Consider the following 13,478-nt stretch of genomic DNA (forward strand, 5'->3'; position numbering starts at 1 on the left):
TTGTATGATTGCCTGAGGTTCTGTTTCACTCCTGTGCTGACTTGTGCACTACATTCATAGCCATTTTCAAATCACTACTCTTTTAACTCTTCAGTTTGTAGGTGACCCCTTTCTGTTTCCTTTTCATTTTTCTCCTTTCCTCTCATCAATTTCTCACTCTGCATTTGATACTGGTTCAGAAGCACGAGGTATGTATCTCTCTGACATTGTAAATTCCTGACCTTCTCATTCAGTCCCTTTATCTCTTCTCTAAATTCGGCTACCTCTGTTTGAAGCTTTATTTCTCGCTGCTGGCTTTCAGCCCAGTCTTCCAACATACAGCCTACTGCTACAGCTTTCTGAACATTCTTAAAGATCCTTTTTCCCATATCATCTTTTGCCATACTCCAGAGAATATCCCTATGCATTCCCATTCCTGTACCGATCCTACCAGTATACTCACAATATTTTCCATCCAGGTACTGTTGGAGAAATCCACTCCAGTCACAGTCCCTTGGACCCACCATTTTCTGTTAGTACTAACTTCTTTGGTGCAACTGCAGTTCTTTTTTATCTTTCTCACTACCAAATTTCCACCTCTTCGTTCCCACATCCACTTAATCCTCCAGGATGTTGGAAAATTCAGAAGTTACTAGGTCTGGCATCAGGGTAACTTATAGTTATTTTTTATTGATGCCCACCCAGGGACACTAAATTCTGCTGCCTGTCTCTGAGAGACAACAGTACATTCATAGGCGAAGACACAATAGAGAAGCTTAGAACTCTATAAAACTCAATTAATGTATAAAGTACTTAAACGAATAACACACACTTTTAATGACTAGAGATATCTCAATAACCGACTTTCACACCCTGATTTCTGTAACTAACCCCAAACATTATTACCTGGGAGAGTTGTCAGCTGGCCAGGTTGAAACTCTTCTCAATGCCTCCTGACGTAGGATACCTCTTGCAACGTTATTCTGCGAAGTCCTGTTGAAATTCAAGGATTTTGTGGGCTTCTTTGATACAGACCCCTGTACTAAGTCTATACTTTATTTGGAACTATCCATGCACGTGACCAATCCTGAATATTGTGTCCAAGTTTGGTAGAGACAGCAGTTACTGATTTCTTGCAATGTTCGCACTTAGCAGACTTGAATGATTCAGCACAATTCCACTCACGTAGCAGCCCATTGTAAAGCCTTACATGAGTTGCTGTTGTCTTCAGCCTTATCCAACATGCCTCCACCACTTCCTCTGACAGCTCATTCTATGCGCCCACCATCCTCTACATGATAAGGTTGCCCCTCAGGTCCCTTTTAAATCTTTCCCCTCTCACCTTTAACCTATGCCTTCTAGTTTTGGACTCCCCTACTCTGGAAAAAAGACCTTAGGTATTCACCCTATTCATGCCCCCCATGTGTTTATGAAGATCTATAAGGTCACCCCTCAACCTCCAATGCTTCAGGGAAAAATGTCCCTCAGAATCTTTTCCAACAACTTACCCACCACTGACATCAGAGTCACTGGTCTATAGTTCTCTATCCATTCTTTACCGCCTTTCTTAAAAAATGGCACCACAAAAGCCAGCCCCCAGTCTTCTGGCAACTCATTCGTGGCTATTAATGATACAAATATCTCAGCAAGGAGCCCAGCCATCTCTTCCCTAGTTTTCCATAAAGTTCCGGAATACCTGTTCAGGTCCCACCTTTATGTATGTTAAGACATTCAGCATCTCCTCTTCTGAAAGATAGATATTTTTCAAGTTATCACATTTTATTTCCCCAAATTCTCTAGCTTCCATAGCCTTCACCACAATAAATACTGGCACAAAATACTTGATTAGTATGTCACCCATCTCTTGTGGTTCTACACATAGATGGCCTTGTTGATCTTTAAGGGGCTCCATTCTCTCCCTGGCTACTCTTTTCCCCTTAGTCGATCTGAAGAATCTCTTTGGATTTTCCTTAATGCTATTTGTCAAAGGTATCTTGTGTCTCCTTTTTCCCTTCCTCATTTCCTTTAAATGTATACTCTTATGCCTTTATACTCTTCATGTGATTCACTTGATCCCAGCTGTCTATACCTGACATATGCCTCCTTCTTTCTCTTGATCTGAATATCAATTTCTCTAGGCATCCAGTGTTTGCTACACCTACCAGCCTTGTAGTTTGCACTAACAGGCACATACAGTTTCTGAATTCTCATTATCACATTTTTAAAGGCCTCCTGCTTCCCAACCATCCCTTTATCAGCTAATACCCTCTCCCAATCAATTTTTGCAAGTTCTTGCCTAATACTACCAAAATTGGCCTTACTCCAATTTAGAACTTTAATTTTTAGATCAGGTCTATCCTTTTCTATGATTATTTTAAAACCAAGAAATTGTGATCACTGGCCCCGAAGTTCTCCCCCACTGACACCCCAGTCACTTACCCTGCCTCATTTCCCAAGAGAGGGTCAAGTTTTGCTCCTTCTATAGTAGGTATATCCAAAAACTGAATAATATAACATTCTTGGACACACTTAACAAATTCCTCACCATCCAAGTCCTTAATACAATGACAGTCCTAATCTGTGTTTGGAAAGTTAAAATCCCATGCCATTGCAACCCTTTATTCTTACAGACATCTGAGATCTCTTTACATATTTGGTTCTCAATTTCCCACTCAGTTTTGGGGAACTTATAGTAAAATCCCAATATGATGATCATCCCTTTGCTATTTCTCAGTTCCACCCATATAACTTCACAGGAAGATCTTCCAGGAATATCCTCCCTAAGTAAAGCCGTATCCATAAGCCCTTGTCCCCCTTTCCATCCTTCCTATAACATTAGTCTTGTCCCTCCCCGAGACAAATTTCTGTAATAGTTATGGTGCCCTAGCTCCATGTTCCTAACCATGTCCTAAGTCTGCTTTGCCTGTCAGGTCTCTTGAATTGAAATAAATACAGTTTAATTTATCAGTCTTATCTCATTCTCTGCCTTGGTCTTGCCTACCTTGATTATTTAACTTGCTCCTTTTCTTTACTGGACCAGTCTCCGTATCCTTCTGTTCGAGTCTTACTAGCAGATGGTAATGGAGTAATCCAGATATTACTACCTATGAGGACTTTTTTTTTTAACCTCCTGCCTAATTTCCAATAACTCCTGCTGATTACCACCTTCTGACAAACCTTGGCTGTGGAATTAGTTCTTCCTGTGGAACAGCACTTGGCAGGAAGCACTGAGGGTGACAACAGCACAGAATGTGCTTTGGGTGGGGGATTTCAGTGTCCATCACAAAGAGTGATTCAGTGATACCACTCCTGGCTGAGTCCTTAAATAAGAGTCAAACTGGACTCAAAACATCTCAATTTCTCTCTTCACACAGACTGCCAGACCTGTGGAGGTTCTCTAGCATTCTCTGTGTTTCAATGAGATAAGTTTGTTATTCTTCATGAAAACCCGTTGCGCTTTGTAGCAGAAAGCTATGGAGCCATTGGGAGAAAGTGAGGACTGCAGATGCTGGAGACCAGAGTTGAAAAGTGTGGTGCTGGAAAAGCGCAGCAGGCCAGGCAGCATCCGAGGAGCAGGAGAATTGACTTTTTGGTCATAAGCCCTTCTTCAGGAAGCCATGGAGCCATTAGCACAGAGTCAAGAATAAGTGTGTTTCAATGGTTTCTTTTGTTCTGAAATGGCTGCCATAGACATTTTCATCTGCAGTTCCTTTATGTTGACTTGGCTATAATGTTTAAACAACACATTGCTAGGAATGTGACATTCCAGGGGGACATGGTCTTGCTTTTGTCCTGATATTTGCTGTTGTTTCTTGAGTAGTGAACTTGCAAATTGTATTCGATAAGTAATTCTGAAATCCAGCCAGTGTCCATTTTGAAAAAAATAAACAGGATAAGGTGTAATATTTTGAAATTAGGATCTACCTCCCTTTGGGCATTAAACAATATTTCTTCATATGTTATATTACACATATTGCTGGATAAATAAAAGACCAGGTTCACTGCACCAATGAGTGTTAAATTATCAGTCAGTGTGCTCTTTACTACTCTTTAGTTTTGGCTTCCCAATCCAAACTGCAACTTCTCCCATTCCCTCCCATGCAAAGTATCATGAACCTACACAAGCCATCACTAAGGTTGGCATGCAAGACATCATTAAAACTAATAGGCATCATGGTAGCTCAGTAGTCATCACTGCAGCCTCATGATACCAGGGACCTCGGTTTGATGTTGGCCTCTGGTGACTGTCAGTGTGGAGTTTGCACATTCTCCCTGTGTCGCGTGGGTTTCCTCCAGGTGCTCTGATTTCCTCCCAAAGTCCAAAAATACATGGGTTAGGTGGATTGACCATGTTAAATTGCCCATAGTGTCTGGGGATGTGCCAACTAGGTGGATTAGCCATGGGGAATGCATGGTTACAAGAAAGGGATGGAGAGGTGGGTCTGGTTGAAATGGTCTTCAGATGGTCAGTGCAGACTTGATGGGCTGAATGGTCTGCTTCCACAGTTAGGGATTCTATGATTGTAATCATTTTTTTAAATTTTGGAAGCATCCAAAACTGGAAATTACAGTTTACAGTCTTCAATGTTTTACATTTTAATTGTACTCAAGCTGTCCTCATGTTAAGATTACTCAAAACAAAAGTAAGTTCTAACTCAAAGCTTGTCTGTGGTCTCATCTATCTGCATAACCAATTGAACTATCTTTCCTCCATTTCACCTTTGGAGGCAGCCACATCATTTTCTGTATGGATCTGGCACGATCAATTAAGATGGAATTGACACAGTCCAATTAAATTGTTGGTGTAAAATTCCATCTTACTTTAGTGATTGTAATGAGGTCAGCCAGGTGGGCCTCATAGAATATGAGTTCCCTGACTGGGACACATTAACACACCCAATCAGAGTTCCCTGGCTGACAGATAAGAACAGAAGTGTTGTCTCTCACTGTGTCTCACAGCTGCACACACACACCATGGGTGCTGGGGTTAAAAATAATAAGCACTACCGCAGTTAGGCGGTAGTGTGGGGGTTAATTTTTAAAAAAAAAAAAGAAGAAAAAAAAGAAGAAAAAAAAAATATAACCAAGGGATGGGGCACTGCTTGTCAAAGAAAGAAAAAGAAAAAAAAAAAGAACAGAAGTGTTCCCTCCAACTCTATTTTGATTTAGTCCCTGCCCTCCCCTTCACTGTTTTGATCACACAGCATTGCCCTTTGATGTGAAGGGCACTGCTCGTCACAGGCCACTCGGGTGTTTTCCTACTTTTCCTGGTGGTGGAAATTAAATAAAGATTTGTGCACTTTATGTCTCTCACTGTGTCTCACAGCTGCACACACACACACACACACCATGGGTGCTGGAAAAAAATAAGCACTACCGCAGTTAGGCGGTAGTGTGGGGGTAAAAAAAAAGAGAAAAAAAAAGAGAAAGAAAAAAAAAAGAACAGAAGTGTCAGAAGTTCTGATGGAGCTGGATCTATGTCAAGGACTTTCCACACGTAAATAAAAGGTGACTTGATGAAGGGGTATTGGCCTGTATGGAGTTTTGGTGGTGTGAGAGAAAAGCATGTTCCTGAAAAAATTCACTCAAAACAGTCATTTTTCAATTTGAGTAAGCATTTCTAGCATCATGCCATTATTTGGGAAGCTGGACCTGTTTGATCCAACCATCGAAGACTGGGTCCAGGAGGAAAGATTTTCTTTTTGGGAAAATTACATCAGGGCAGATGAAAGGCAACAGATAATTATCATGACAGCTTGTAGACACATAGCTTTTTTTAGTTATTACAATCCTAATTTTCCCTGACGCACCAGAAATTAAAACCTTTCAAAAGATGATGTGTTTAGCAAAGGAATATTATGACCCCAAGTCTCCTCTAATTCTGAGATGCTCTTGGATTTACTCAGCCATTTGAGAACCTGAGGAATCTATATTGGGATTTTTGACGAGGTTAAGGTGACTGGCAGAGACATGTGACCTTGGGTTAACCCTTAATGAGATGCTGAGAGACCATTTGGTATGTGGGATTAATGATGCAACCATGCAAAAGTGCCTGTTGCTGAAGTCCAACTGGACTTCAAACAGGCATTACAATTGGCGGTGTCATTTGAAAATGCAGCAAGTGGAGCATATAAGTTGCAGTGTATTCCAATGGAAGTGGACACCCTGGCCAGTCTGACTGAGCTGGGGGAATACCACTTGAGTGAAGGCAATTGCATAGCCTCAGTCAGGCCATATCCTGAATTGAGTGATTCTAGATCAGCCACAGGAAAACACCAAAACAAAGCCAAGCTTTAGTCAAACGGTTAAAAGTTTCTTCAGGATCCGAGCTGGCAAGCTATTCTAGTTGTGTGGACTTGGGCCAGCAAAAGAGTTCCATTCGACCGAAATTGAATAGGAGAACTTATTGGCTGGTATCCAGGAGATCCAGGAGAAATTGCTTATCAACACCCAAATCAGAACCAATCAAAATTATCATCCACTTAAATGGTCACCAGTTCTATATAAAGGTTGATACTGGCGCAGGCACTTCAGTGATCACAGAACAAATCTTTAATAAAATTTTGCTCTGTACTCCAACACGTAAGTTTGTGCAAGACCTTGGCTAGACTGGGAACCTATACCAGGGAATGTTTACAGATTGAGGGGACAACTTTGGTTCCGGTCTCCTGTGAGAAGCAGTTGGTTCAGTTAACCCTGATTGTAGTATTGATTTATGGGCGGTATGCTGACTCAGTGGTTAACACTGCTGCCTCCCAGTGCCAGGGACCCAGGTTTGATTCCTGCCTCGGGGGACTGTCTGTGTGGAGTTTGCACATTCTCCCTGTGTCTGTGTGGGTTTCCTCCCACAATCCAAAAATGTGCAGGTCAGGTGAATTGGCCATGGTAAATTACCCATAGTGTTAGGTGCATTGGTCAGAGGTAAATATCAGGTAGGGGAATGGGTCTGGGTGGGTTACTCTTTGGAGGGTCGGTGTAGACTTAAAGGGTCTGTTTCCATACTGTAGGGAATCTAATCTAGTAAAAGTCTTGGGACCCAAGCTCAATAGGGTGAAAATTGTTGAGAAAGTTTCACCTTGATTGCCTCAACATTTTTCAATTAGAAAATGGCTGCCTGAGTGGAGTCCTAATTAAATACCCAAAAGATTTTCAGAAAATTCTAGGGACAATCAAAGGAGCCAAGGCTACCTTACATGTTGAACAGGAAGCAATTCCATGATTCTATAAGGCGCGACTTTGGCAATTTGCCTAACGGCCACATGTAGAGGCAGAAATCAGGAGGTTGGAAAGCGAAGGAATCATCAAATTCAGTCTCTCCTTCAATTAGCAAAATTGTCCAGTTTGCGGAAAGGGCAGTACCAGTCGTACCCATTGTGAAGCCCAGCAGGTTGTTTTTCCTTTGTGGAAATTTTAAACAAATGGTTAGCTGCTTTTCACAACTGGATACATACCCATTTCCTCACATAAAGGATGTATATGCAAAGCTGGCAGGGAGGGCTGTCCTTTACAAATCTGGCCAGGTGGCATGTGTACCTGCAATTGCAGAAAGATGAGGATTCCCAGAAGAAGACTTTCTGGAAGTCAAATATGGGAATGATGACAGACAAACAGCATACATCTTCACAATATACGGACTCCTGGAAGTGTTGGTCACATATAACAGGCTATTGTTTACAAGCAGAGAGTTTGAGTATTTGGGCTGAAAAATGTGTTGCTGGAAAAGCGCAGCAGGTCAGGCAGCATCAAAGGAGCAGGAGAATCGACGTTTCAGGCATAAGTCCTTCTTCAGGCTTATGCCCAAAACGTCGATTCTCCTGCTCCTTTGATTCTGCCTGACCTGCTGCGCTTTTCCAGCAGCACATTTTTTCAGCTCTGATCTCCAGCATCTGCAGTCCTCACTTTCTCCTTGTTTGAGTATTTGCTAAAGTAGAGTGATATTCAACATATATGGACAGCTCCATACCATCCATCATCTGATGGTTTGACAGAAAGAGCAGTCCAAACTTTGAAGGCAGGCTGAAAGGAACAGCCTATAGCTTCACTAGATAGCAAACTGTCCCAATCCCTATTTGACTATGAACTACCCCTCATTTAACTGCACAAATAGCTAATGGGAGAAGACTCCACACTGGGGTGGGGATGGGGGTTGGTGAAATGACATCAGGAATGCCAATGCTCAATACAAGACTCCATTAAGATAGAGAAACAGTTTACTTCAGAGGATGAAGTTTGATGTAGGAACCACAGGAATGGCTCTGCATGGGTAAGAGACATAGTGGATGCGAGGTCAGGTCCAGTGATGTATAAAGTTCAGATAGGTGCAATAGTACTAAGCAAGAATATGGACCAAATGAAAGCAGCAAACTCACAAAAGGTGCAGCAGCAAAATGTGTCCAGCTTCTCAACAGTGTTTCTAGCTGTTCTCAGAATACCTCAGAATCTGTGATCATGGTTACCTCGATGCTTTTGCTAATTGAAGGAGAGAATGAATTTCTTCCGAGATGCTCTGTGCACAAGAGGCTAGCTACTCTGCATTAGAGGCACCACCCATATCAGAGGCAGAATTGGTGTTAAAACAGGGCAGAAGTGGGTACTGCAGGTGTTGGAGATTAGAGTCAAGATTAGAGTGGTGCTGGAAAAGCACAGGAGGTCAGGCCGCATCCAAGGAGCAGGAAAATCAACATTTCAGGCAAAAGCCTGAAACATCAGGAATTGGTGTAACAACACCCCAGGAGGAACTACACAAAAAAGGAACTGGCCTACATCCTTGGACTCAGATGGGGAGGGTTGTTGTGATTGTAATGAAGTCAACCAGTTGGACCTCATAGAGAATGACTTCGCTGATTGGGATGGTTAATCTGGACAAATCAAGGAGCCCTGGCTGTGAGATGAGAACCAGAGTGTCAGGCATCCTGTCACTCTAACATATCTCTCGAAGGGAGCTGGATCATTGTCAAGGACTCTATGTGTAAATAAGGGTTGACTTGGTGATGGGATACCAGCCTCGATGGTATTGTCCGTCATGATCAGCAAATTTATTGCATCAGAACTATTGAACACAATCTCCTGATCTAAGTCTGACTCAAAATAGATTGGTATGTGAAGTACAACATGGCTCATCAATATCACCTGTTTCATGTTCAATTTTGAGAATTCACAATGCATGCCTATTACTTGGGGGAATGCGCTTTCATGGTCTGATTCTCATGTTGTATTACTAGACTGCTCCAATCATATCCTATAATTTTTCCTGACGTATCAATTCCCTATGCCCCTGATTCAAACAATAAAAGTCTCACCTAGATGGTCTTCTAATGTCGTATAGCTCACTAAATGTTTTAATGTTTCAGCTTTGATAAATGCTTTCTTGTCAGTATGTAGAGTATTTAACTGAATGGAAAAAGTGGAGCTAATAGTTGTTCCTTTTAGGGAAAGAGGATTACAAAAAAATACAGAAGACACTGATACCTTTGCAAAGAACTGTTGGCATGTACTGTCCATGCCAGTGCTACGTGCAACTTGCAGTTTGTTGATCAACCAGCAACTTGTGGAACATTTCATCAACTACTGGATGATTTTCACACAAACTATGGCTGAATGGACCTTTTGCATCACTGTTCAGAACTATCATATTTAATGCTCACATATGTCGTAAAATCAGAATTCACTAAATTTGTCTGTTCTGTTAGCAGTTTTGTTGTCACTCCAAGGCTTGCTCCCATCCACTTTTCCATAACCTTATCCATTATTGTCACTTAGTCCTTATAGGAGAAAGTGAGGACTGCAGATGCTGGAGATCAGAGCTGAGAATGTGTTGCTGGAAAAGCGCAGCAGGTCAGGCAGCATCCAAGGAACAGGAGTTTCAACGTTTTGGGCATAAGCCCTTCTTCAGGAGAGTGAAATAAAGATATTTTGACTTTTGTCCTATACTTTCAGAACATACCATCACTTTATAAAATTCCTAAGCAATGAGAGACACTTATAACAGGGCACCATGCTGTCTCACATTGTTTGATAATATGTGATTTGTTCAACAAAGGATTCATATTCCTTATCTACAACTCTGGGATCCTCGAGTAATTTTATGTTTTTGGAATGATGGGTCGACAAATTGGCTTTGCAATTTGATTGGTGGTGCATATACAGAGTGAGATTTGACCGGTGGCTGGCAACAGGCAGCTGGTTTGTGCAATGGTGACCAGTCTTGGATGCCAAAGTTCAGCAGCTTGGTGATAACTCTGGCTCCTGAATAACTTTTGGGTGTGATGGATGCAGGGAGAAGTCTTTGGACGGCTTGAAGATCAGGCTGTGTGTCCCTGTCACTGCAGTAGAAATGCTTGAATCAACTCATTTATTTTTCTTCTCATTATCTACTGTAAGTTGGTGCATTTCACCAGTAACTAAGAAATTTTGTAGTCAGTATACCAATTGACTGGTGCCTCCTGCAAAGAAGTGAAAGAACTTGGCAGGTCAGAAGGAACCCTGTGGACTGATGCTGTTGAACTCTGCTCTTGATGGTATTTTTGTCTGCTTCTGTATGTGGGTTTTACGAAAGGGATTACAGTCTTAACTAGTAGAGTTACATGATAACATCTCCTAGTTTTTTACTTGTGATTAGAATTTATTGACTTGATATCAATAGGGATTCTTGTTAACTACTGGAACCTCATGTTTTTTTCTCTCTGTTAACTTGGTTTCAGCAGACAATGCATTAGGGAATTTATGTTTTGATTAACTCATTAACTTTCATGGCAACCCAGGGAGTAGTGGAGCTTCAAAATCAGTGCACTTTCCCAAGTGGGTCATAAAAGTAATGTATTAGTGTTCCCAAACCTAAACAGATATCCTTTCATATTCTTTATATTTCTGATTATCTTAGAGTTTTCATAAACAGTTTAGACAAATGACCCTATACATACTGTTAAGGTGCAGCCATTTCTAAGATAGCAGAATTAAATGAATAAATGATAAAGATACTCATGGCCTGACTGAGATGTTCAACAACTTTTACAACACACCATACCAATCAATATAATGAGATCATTCAAGTACTTGATTCCTGATTTTTGGACATTTCCTTCCATAATGATACCTTGGCTCACACCGAAATCACCAATGAAATCACTTTCCTCACAACTCCAGGGATCATTTTCCTCTGGTTGACCTCCCAACCTAACATTTTGTCTTGATCTATAACTCAGGCTAGAGTCCATTGCACCTCAGAATGTTTAATAATTCCCTCTTTGTACAAGCACCTGAAACTTGGCCCTAATTAACTTTGAAAGTCAATAACCCACTGCCTGTGTCATTGCAAAATTCCAGTTTGTGACATGAAGATAGCTGGAAATAATTATTTTTCCCAAGAATTGCTCTAAAAGCACATCATTAGCTTGAAAGTGAGTCAAAGCCAAAAATCTATTCATGTGTGAGGTTTGCACACAATTTAGTAGATTGAATAAAAGTGCAGATTCAGGAATGTCTAGAGAAATCTTTGCAACTATTTTATATAATCTATCAAAATCCACAATATTTTTTTGACTTCAAATAAAGGATCTTTTTTGTAGAGCTTGTTTGTAAATATTTTGCTTTTAATCTTGCGTTTTCCTGAGGAAGACAAAACCAAGGTCATGTCTTGCTTCCTCCTGATTACTGTTGAAAAATATAGTGCTGGAAAAACACAACAGGCCAGGCAGCATCCGAGGAGCAGGAGAATCGACGTTTCAGGCATAAGCCCTTCTTCAGGAATGGCCTATGCTCGAAACGTCGATTCTCCTGCTCCTTGGATGCTGCCTGGCCTGCTGTGTTTTTCGAGTACCACATTTTTCAACTCTGGTACTCCAGCATCTGCAGTCCTCACTTTCTCCTTCTTCCTCATGGTTAGGAAAGTAATCCAAGTCTACATTTCCACCTCATTCTTTTGAGATCAAAATTAATTGTCTGCTACTCTCTATAACACTTAGCCATCCATTTCCTGAGCAGGAGTCAGTCTGTCTTTTAAGACTTGAAGGGCTGATGAAGGGCTGATGAAGGGCTCTGGCCCGAAACGTCGAATTTCCTGTTCCTTGGATGCTGCCTGACCTGCTGTGCTTTAACCAGCAACACATCTTCAGCTCTGTCTTTTAAGACTGTGTATTTGCATTTAATCGTTTGAAAGAAACTCCAAATTACTTCCTTACTGCAGAAGATCAGTCCTTTTTATTTATATATACCACCACCAAATCATCCAAACAATTAACAAGCTCTGCCCACTTGGGGCAGTATAACAATGACACAGTGAAGGATAAGTCGGAAGAGAGGGAGGAGAATAAATTGATATGGAATCAGAGGTGGAAATAATACACTCCAGCCTCCGCTCTGCCCAGGTTTCTAGATGCCCCAAGGGTATTGATGCACTCTCTCTCTCTCCAAGGATGTCAGGGCACAAAGACAGCTGTGAAGGAGACACATTCAGCATTCACAATCTCATCCGTGGTTCACTGAGTGGATCTGTGTTGGCTATCATGAGAAACCCAGAAGCAACCCATGCTTACCCCTTGCCTTTCCTCCTCCTCCCTACACAGGGTTCCCAGGGCTGAAGAGTTTGGGACTGAAATCCATTCAGAAGAACAAATACAAATTTTTAAAGTAAGCAGGGAATATAATTGCCCACAAGCAATGTCCACGTTGTCTACAATACTCCACAGCACTGCAAAATGAACAACTAGGCTGAGAGTCGGTAAACCACCTGAACGATCACCATTGTCTACTCAGTCCTTGATGGAAAGTGCACGAAAGCCAGCCTCAAATATATGATCAAACGAGCTACAGTCGCCCTTTAGTATCACTGTTCTTTGTTAAATATATCACTTAAAACATTGTTAAAGGACTGGATAAGAAGAGAAAGGCTCTCTAATAAATCCCACATGCATCAAAGATATTTCAGGAGCAATGCTGTGCATGAACTGCCATGATGGAATAGCTTCCAGTTGAAACACTGGCGGGAGCACAAATGCTGATATCTCAAAGAGAAGAGAGCAGGTGCATACATCATGGAGACTGTGGTAGTCTTCTAAGATGATGCATTAGCTATCCCAGCATGCTGCTAGACCACACATTACAGGAGTACTGTAACATGAATATATTACATTTGTTCCTGTTAATAAAACATACATTGTTATCTCAACAAACTATTTTCAATTCCAACAACTTCAAAACTAAAAAGCAAACAACAAAATCTTGGTGCATACTTTGGCTGATTACAATTGACTTTCTTTTTCTTTTCAAATTACATATATAAATTAAATTTAATAATAATACTTTCTTAATTTCCTTTAATGTTTTGGTGTAATGTAAGACTTCGAAGGTATAGCTTTGACTCAGTGCGCACAGAATATTTTGTTCTGTTTCAGACATCTGCTATACTTGTTTTCCTTTGAGGCATTTTATATCTTCCCAGTTCTTAATCTCAGCACATTTATTAACAGCCTGTGGTTTCAGTGTCCATGCCTGGTTAATTATTG

This window comes from Hemiscyllium ocellatum, chromosome 1 (genome assembly GCF_020745735.1).
Source record: "Hemiscyllium ocellatum isolate sHemOce1 chromosome 1, sHemOce1.pat.X.cur, whole genome shotgun sequence".
NCBI classification, from domain to species: domain Eukaryota; kingdom Metazoa; phylum Chordata; class Chondrichthyes; order Orectolobiformes; family Hemiscylliidae; genus Hemiscyllium; species Hemiscyllium ocellatum.